The following is a 9,029-nucleotide window of genomic DNA, read 5'->3' on the forward strand; positions in this document are numbered from 1 at the left end:
ATCTATTTGACAGAGAGAGATCACAAGTAGGCAGAGAGGGAGAGAGAGAGAGAGAGGAGGAAGCAGGCTCCCTGCCTAGCAGAAAGCCCAATGCGGGACTCGATCCCGGGACCCTGAGATCATGATCTGAGCTGAAAGCAGAGGCTTAACCCACTGAGCCACCCAAGCAGCCCTACAATTCTTGTTTAAAACATACATGAAAATGCATTTTCATATTCTAGAGGGATGTAGAGGAACAGCACCTTCTCCTGACATTGGGCTGGTCTGAGGCGCAGGGGTGTGGGTGTGGAGGAAGGGACGGGTGCACTGTTTGCTCTAGACCATTCACGCTATGAGGAAATAAAGACTCTTTCTCAACAAACATCAAATCGTGGGAAAATATTTACAGCGCAATGGTGGACAAAGGGTTACAGCAGTATGTGTAAGCGTGTGTGGCTAGAGAGGTAGTTGAAGAGACTAGAAGAACGCGACAGTGCTTATTATCCCTAGAGGAGAGCTTAATGGGATAGTTTAATTTTCTTCTTTCTACCCTTTTCCTATATTTTCCAAACATTTAGCAATAAAAATGCATTACACTTTCAAGTCAGAAAAATATGATTTTTTTTAAATTGGAGGGAAATACACCACAATAAAAACAGATAACTAAATAGCAGCTCCGAAAGGAAAACAGAAGGCTTAAAAGGTTGGAGAGGAGAAAAGGTAAAATGAGGCCATTTAAAAGAGAAAAATAATTGGGAACAAAACAAGGCCGTATAATAAAATGGATACACTCAAAAATAAAAGAATGAGCTAGGACATTAGAAATCAGTAGGCAGGGGCACCCGGGTGGCCCAGTCAGTTAAGCATCTGCCTTTGGCTCCATCGTAATCCTGCGAGCACGGGGCTTCCCACAGGCTCTCTGGAAGAACGTGGCTGGTTCTTGGTACTTTGCGGCCACCCAGTAGCCATGGCTCCACCTTCTGGGATCCTCTACCCGACCTCAGAGTCACGGGGGCATTTGTCCTAACACTCCCAGGGCTGCACACCCCATGGGTGCTGGTGCTGGGCTCCATCCGCTTCAATCCCTGCCGGGCCCATAACTCCCTCGTTCCTTGCCCTCCCCTCCCCAAGACCAGGCCCCACACCGTGGCTTCCTCAGTGTGGGCCTGCATGGGAGCCCACCAGGCAGCCTAGGCCAGTCGCCTCACAAGGCTGAGCCTCAGTTCCCAGCCACTCCTTGGGAGATATTGGGAGATATTGGGGGCACAGATTAACCAGATGTTGGCAAAGTACCTGGCACACAGTGGGTGCTTAGCAAATGCTTAGAGAGTAAGGGACTGAGTGGCCTCCCAACCCCCAGGTGGTAGGACAGAAAATCAGAATTCTAGGCTGCCCAGGGTCCCTGCAGGCGCTGCTCTGCCCTCCCCAGAGACAGACCCCTCATAGCAGCGGCAGCCTCGGCCCGCCTGCTGAATGAAGAGAGCCCCACGCCGCCCCATGCCTTCCCAGGTCAGCCAAGGAGACTCGTTGTACAAGACAGAACAGATTCTGCGGCTACAGGAGGGGGCCCTGAGGCTGGCAGGGAGTCCTCAGCAGGCCCCTTCCTCACCCAGGCGGCGGCCCCACTGCCTGAGCGAACCCCATGAGCTTCTGTACAGCCCACAGCCTCTAGCCACCCCCACAGGGGCCCAGAGTTGCTGGCTGGGGATGCATGTGTGGCCGTCAGCTCATGACGCCCCTAGTCACAAATAAGCCCCTAAACTGAGAGTTGCGGTCAGCCCAGGACAGGTCCCTGCTGGTGAGACCAGTGGAGCCCGCCAGCCCACAAGGACTGCACGTCTCAAGCAGTCCCGCGTACTGGAATCACCTGGGAGCTTGTGAAAAGGCGAATTCTGATTCCTAGGGCTGGGGTGGGAGGTGTGGCAGGGCCTGAGATCCACATTTCTAACAAGCTCCCAGCCAGCGCTGCCGGACCAGGAATCACACTGGGAGTGGCAGGCCGCTGGGCGGTGCATTCATGGCCATGAAATCGTTAAACACGAAGGACTCTAGAGACTGTGCTCTCCTGTTCCCCATTAAGGCCAGAAACCCTTCCTGCCGCAGGTCTGATGGAGGGACGGTGCCCGGCATGTACCAGGTGCTAAATGAAGGTTAGTTGGCCCGAAATAAAATTGTGTCCAGGAACAGGCAGCTCTTCTGGTGGGGCAGCTCTCTCATGAGTAGAAAGCTGCTTCCGTGGATGTAGCGGGGCTCCCCGAAACTGCCACCCGCTGGCCTCAGCGCACCCCAGGTCCCTTCACGCGTCGCTGAGGCTGAGCAAAACGTTTGCAAGCTACAAAGCGACCAACAAGCAAACAAAAGAGGTTGACTCCCAAGACTAAAAATAGCACGATCACAATAAATGTTTGCCTGCAAAATGTAACCTTTGTCAAACAGGCAAGCGGAATGCGACTTGTGTAGTTAGATTCAAATGATACTGAATTGTGGAGGCAGGTGCATTTTATTATGTTTCATGTGACCTGGGGTGACATGTTTCTGACCCTCAAAGAGCTTAGGTGACCCTGTATCATCTTCCTCAAGCTCTCTTCCCCCTTAGAAGTCAGCAATGGGGGCCTCACTGAGTCACTGCCCCTCCAAGCTGTCAGTCTCACAGGCTGCCTCAGGGGGAACATACCTCAAAGGCAGCTCAGAATGGTTCTAATCTTCTGTCAAAAGCAACAGTGGAATCGGGCACCCCCGGGTGGCTCAGTCGCTGAGCGTCTGCCTTCCTGGGATCAAGCCCCGCATCGGGCTCCCTGCTTGGCGGGAAGCCTGCTTCGTCCACTCCCACTCTCCATGCTGTGTTCCCTCTCTCGCTGTGTCTCTCTCTGTCAAATAAATAAATGAAAAAAATCTTTTTTTTTTTAAAGTAACAGTGGAATCAACATTTTTTTTGGTATAAAGCCTTTTTTACTATTTTTTATAATTTTTTTTAAAGATTTTATTTATTTGACAGAGAGAGAGAAATCACAAGTAGGCAGAGAGGCAGACAGAGAGAGAGAGAGGAGAAAGCAGGTTCCCTGCGGAGCAGAGAGCCCGACGTAGGGCTCGATCCCAGAACCCTGGGATCATGACCTGAGCCGAAGGCAGAGGCTTTAACCCACTGAGCCACCCAGGCGCCCCTGTATAAAGCCTTTTTAATAGTTAAGATGATTTCACAGGCATAAAGGCTCGGAAAAGATAGACATCACTAAAATCACTTTCACCGTCTTGACCAGTCAGTTACCAACCCCATTGATCGTTTCTTCTTATTGTCTCTTGAACCCATCTACTCTTTCAAGTTTGCTGGTTATTCTGTATTTATGAAGACATATCCATTTACTTTAGAGAAAGAGAATTCGAGTCAGGGCAGAGGGAGGGAAAGCTCCATGCTGGGCATGGAGCCCGACACGGGACTCAGTCCCAGGATCCCGAGATCGTGACCTGAACTGAAATCAAAGTCGGACACTCAACCAACTCAGCCTCCCAGGCACCCGTCAAGTTCACTGTTTAAATTCACGTTGTGGGGATTTCTTTTTTTTTTTTTTAATTTTTTTAAAGATTTTATTTATTTATTTGACAGAGAGAGATCACAAGTACACTGAGAGGCAGGCAGAGAGAGAGAGAGGGAAGCAGGCTCCCTGCTAAGCAGAGAGCCCGATGCGGGACTTGATCCCAGGACCCTGAGATCATGACCTGAGCCAAAGGCAGCAGCTTAACACACTGAGCCACCCAGGCACCCACGTTGTGGGGATTTCTTGCTCAGATTTCAGCCACAGCCTCCTGCCTGGTCTCCGTTATGCTTGTATTGCCTCCCTCCAGTTTGCCTCCCATATTTATGCTCGGGTATTCTCCCTAAAATTAAATTAGAGGGAATCACTCTCCAATATAAAATCTTCAGGCCTCCTCACTGCCTCTAGGACAGAGCCCTAACTCTTTAGACTGGCTCACAAGGCTCTTAATGCCTGGACCCTCCTAACTTCTCGTCAGGAGCCCGGGACACACTTCCTAATCTCCCCATCCTACTTATGCTGAGCCAGGTACAGCCCCTCCCCCACAAGGAGGGGCCATGCTATTTCTTGCCTCCATGTATCCATGCACACATTAACCCCTCTGCCTAGGATCCCCTTTCCAGACGTTCTTCACAGAAAATACAACTCTCATTTCAAGCTCACTACATGTTTAGGGAGGGAGGGAGGGAACGATGACTATGGAGGCAAACAGTAACACTGACAAGCCCATGGATGGGTTATGGGAAAGCAGAGGCTTGGAATCCCCAAATGTTAAAAAGCTGCAGGGAAGGGGACTCTGGAGACTGTCTTGTCCAATCTCTTCACTTCATGGGTAGGAAACCTAGGACAGAGAAGGGCACTGACCAGTGTCCAATGTCCCCCCAAATTGGTGGCAAATCTGGGATGAGAACCCAGGACTCCTAATTCCAGACCAGCCTTTCCTCCACACCACTGCCCAGCTGCAAAATGCTCTTTTTGACAGCCTCTTGTTCTTTGAAAATTTCCGTTCAATTATCTATCCTGAGTAGCCCATCCTACTCTGTGCCTTAGTCTTTTTCAATAAAATGCCTGACCTATATGTTCATTTATGTGAAAGATGATTAGAGCAGTGATCCTCAAATCTGGAGCCACAGAATAACCTCCTGTACAGTTTTCCAGAACCCTACCCAGACCTACTATACCAAAAACTCTGGGAAGAGCCCCAGAAATATGTATTTTGTTTAACCCCCACCCCAAAAGAACCAAGAAACTGATAACACTGAGTGTCTCTGGAGAGGAGAACTGGAGAATGGAAGACAAAAATGAAGGACTTCATGTACTTTTAACATTCTGAACCATGTGAATATATTTCTTTCAAGAGATGGTATAATCTTTTTAAAGAAAAGAAATAGAATAACCAGACAGAAGATCAATAAGTAAATACATGACCTGAATGACACTGTAGACTATTTGGACCTAACAGATGTATGCAGAACACCCAACGACAGCAGAATATATATTCTTTTTAAGTGCATATAAAATACTCTCTAAGGTAAGCCACATGTTAGGCCACAAAACAAGTCTTAACAAATTTAAATGATTCAAATCATAGAAGGTATTTTTTCCCAATAACAATGGGAGACACTAGAAATCAATAGCAGAAGGAAAATGAAAATCCACAAATTTGTGGAAATTTAATAACATGCAGTTAAATCACCAATGGACCAAAAAATAAATTACAAGGGAAATTAGAGAATACCTTAAGACAAACAAAAACAAAAACACAGCATACCAAATCTTAAGAGATGCAGTGAAAGCAGGGGGAAACTTTTGGCTGTATGTGTTTACATTAAAAAGAAAGAAAGAAAGGTCCCAAATCAACAACCTAACTTCATACCTCAAGGAAATAGAAAAAGAACAAAGTAAAACCACGCTAGCAGAGGAAGGAAATAATAAAAGATTAGAGCAGAGATAAATGAAATAGAGAATAGAAAAAAATCAACAAAATTAAAAGTTGGGTTTTGAAAAGATAAACAAAGTTGACAAAACCTTTGCTAGATTAATGAAGAAAAAAAGAGAGAAGATTCAAATAACTAAAATCAGAAATGGAAGAGGAGACCTTAAGGTCTTTATGTCTTTATATATCTTTATGTCTTTTATGTCTTTATAGATAAAGACATTGTGAATAACTGTACATGAACAAATTGGTTAGCAGAGGAAATGGATAAATTCCTAAAAATACACATCTGTCAACACTGGATCATGAACATCTGGTCTGACTACAGTCCCTACCCACCAATGAAAGCTCTTCAGGGCATGTGGCACCTGCCTGGCTCAGTTCGTTAGGTGTTCAACTCTTGATTTTGGCTAAGGTCATGATCTCAGGGTCGTGGGATTGAGTCCCATATCAGGCTTTGTGCTCAGAACAGAGTCTGCTTGAGATTCTCTCTCCCTCTGCCCCTCCCCTCCTCAAATAAATAAATAAATCTTTGAAGTCTTCTCAGGGGGACAACACAGGGAGAGTGCCTTCAGTTTGGTGCCACCCGGCTCTGGCAAATGCCTGTTCTGACCCAGTGTAAGCCCCAGGCAAACCCTGACTGGCCTATTAACAACATGGGGACCAAATCAGGCAAAGAGAACCACTGCAGGTGACTGGACTGAAGGCAAATGTGGCTCATCCACAAAGGTAGGGTGCACATCACACAACTAGGAGGCACCCCTAAAGTACCAGGTTCTGGTGAACAGGGGACACTGCACTGCAGCGCACTACACAACCTCTTCTCCATAAGGCCACTGCTTTCAAGAGCAGCAGATGTAGCTGACTTTCATATCACAAAGGAACAAACACAGAGAGTCAGACAAAATGAGGGGACAGAGGAATATGTCCCAAAGGAAAGATCAAGACAAAAATCACAGCAAGAGAGTTAATAAAACAGAGATCAGTAATAGCCTGATAGAGAATTTTAAGTAATGATCATACAGATACTCACTGGACTTGAGAAAAGAGTGAAGGATTTCAGTGAGATCCTGAACAAAGATAAAAAACATTTTAAAAAAATATAGATGAAGAACTCAATAACTAAAATTAAGTTAGGCTAGAGGAAGCCTAGGCATGGATCAGTGACCTGGAAGATAAAGTAATGGAAAGCAATCAAGCTGAGCAGGAGAAAAAAAAAAGAATTAGAAAAAATAAGAATAGACTTAGGGAACTCAGTGACATAATCAAGTGTAATAACATTTGCATTATGGGCATCCCAAAAGGAAAAGAGAGAGAAAAGGGGGCAGAAATTTATCTGAACAAATAATAGCAGAAAACTTTCTGAACTGGGGAAGGAAACAGAAATTCATATCTAGGAGGTTCAGAGACTTTCTCTCCCCCCCCCCAAGAAAATCAACCCAAGAAGATCCAGATCAAGACACATAGTAATAATAAAAATAGCAAAAACAAAACAAAACAAACAAACAAAAACACAGTGTAAAGAGAGAATTTTAAAAGGAGCAACAGAAAACAGTTGCGCACAAGGGAAATCCCATTGAGACTATCACCTGATTTTTCACCAAAAATTTTGCAGGCCAGAAGACAATGGCATAATATATTCACAGCACTGAAAGAAAAAGAAAAAAGAAAAACCTGCAATCAAAAATACTCTGTTTGGGGGGCGCCTGGGTGGCTCAGTGGGTTAAGCCGCTGCCTTCGGCTCAGGTCATGATCTCAGGGTCCTGGGATCGAGTCCCACATCGGGCTCTCTGCTCAGCAGGGAGCCTGCTTCCTCCTCTCTCTCTCTCTGCTGCCTCTCTGCCTACTTGTGATCTCTCTCTGTCAAATAAATAAGTAAAATCTTTAAAAAAAATACTCTGTTTGGTAGGCTATCATTCAGACAAAGAAAAGTGAAAAAGCATTTCCCACATGAACAAAAGTTAAAAGAATTCTTCACCACTACACCAGCCTTACAAGAAGTGTTAAAGGGGACTCTCAGAGTGGAAAGGAAGGACCATAAACATGAGTTAAAAAAAGTAGGGAGCACAAAAGCTGTAAAATTAAGTACATCTATAAAATAGACTGACAGAATAAAAAGATGTCAACTATCACACCACATATGTAAAACATGAAGGGGAGAAGACTAAAAATTTAGTGCTTTTAGAATGGGTTTAAGCTGAGGGACCATCAACTCAATATGGACAGCTATATGCAGAAGATGTTATATACAAACCTAATGGTAACTACAAATCAAAAACTGGTGATAGATATACAAAACATAAAGCAAAAAGAATCTAAGTGTATCTGTAAGGAAAGCCAGCAAACTGTGAGAGAAAAGAGCAAGAGAAGAAAGGAACAGAGAAGTATTACAAAAACAATGATAAAACAAGTAACAAAATGGCAAGAAATACATACCTATTAATAATTACTTGGAATGTACATGGACTAAGCACTCCAATCAAAACACGTAGAGTTATGGAATGGGAAAAAAAAAAAAAAGAGTCACTCCCAGGAAGATGGCACAGTAGTAGGACCCTAAACTCACCTCCTCCTGTGGGTATAACTAAATAACATTCACATCAATGTAGATAACCCAGGAAATGACCTGAAGATTAGCAAAACAACTAAATGTAGAAAAGAGGCCACACTGAAGAAGGTAAGCAGGGCAGACATGACGTGGAGACGGCTAAGCCCTGTGGATCTGACCAGAGGAGAGAAGGAGCCACGGGTTCAGAGAAGGAGGAGAAACAGACTATCCCACCAGGGAGCTTGCACAGGGAAGACACATCCACATAGCATTTGGTGCTGAAAATCAGAGGGGCCAAATTTCGTTGAGTTCTTTCCGTCAGTGAGACATAAAGCCTGGAACTCTAAAAATCAGCAGGTTTGGCTCTGGGAGAGCCCAGGGGGAGCGAGGAAACTGAGTCCCCGCCCTTAAAGAGACAGCGCAACAAACAGCCTGAAGAGATACAAACTAGAAGCAGCAGTTTGGAAGATGCCTGGAGCATACAGGAAGGAGAATTTGTTACTAATCTCAGTTTCCTGAGGGACTTCTCCAGGAACAAAGGAGTTGGCAGGCACCATACCCCCGGTCTCTCAAGACAGGGAAAATGTGCAACAAGGCATTCACCACCTAATGTGCTTAAACTGGTGCCCTGACCCCATTAGCCAGAGCTGCCTCACAGTCCAAGCTCTGCGGGTCTCCCCTCCACCCCGCCAAGACAGGTGCAAACCTTGCCGACACTGCATCTCCCAACCTCCTGAGGAGGACACCCTCACCATCTTCCCACCCCCATGAGCATCTCTAGGAGCAGCCGTGGCTACACTGGTCTCCTCAGGGGCTGTGCATCCCCTGTGGAAAAGAACCAGGGCCACCTTATTAAAAATGCCTCCTCTGCCCATTACTTATAAGAGTAAGAGATGTAGCTGACTTTCCTAATGCAGAGAAACAGACACAAAGAGTTAGGCAAAATGAGAAGACAAGGGAATATGTCCCAAATGAAAGAGCAGGACAAAAACCACAGGAAGAGACCTAAGGAAAATGGAGATACATAATATGTTTG

At 45.6% G+C, this 9,029-nt stretch overlaps 1 long non-coding RNA gene across 1 annotated transcript; it reads right to left on the bottom strand.

The window, feature by feature from the left end:
* Positions 1 to 2,460: 2,460 nt before the first annotated feature.
* LOC309867340 lies at positions 2,461 to 8,357 on the bottom strand. The gene is made up of 2 exons (XR_014313121.1): positions 7,882 to 8,357; positions 2,461 to 2,846 (listed from the first exon to the last, which is right to left on the bottom strand). It is a non-coding gene; the product is annotated as an uncharacterized lncRNA (long non-coding RNA).
* Positions 8,358 to 9,029: the final 672 nt, after the last annotated feature.

Source organism: Mustela nivalis (genome assembly GCF_964662115.1).
Source record: "Mustela nivalis genome assembly, chromosome: 6".
Taxonomy (NCBI): domain Eukaryota; kingdom Metazoa; phylum Chordata; class Mammalia; order Carnivora; family Mustelidae; genus Mustela; species Mustela nivalis.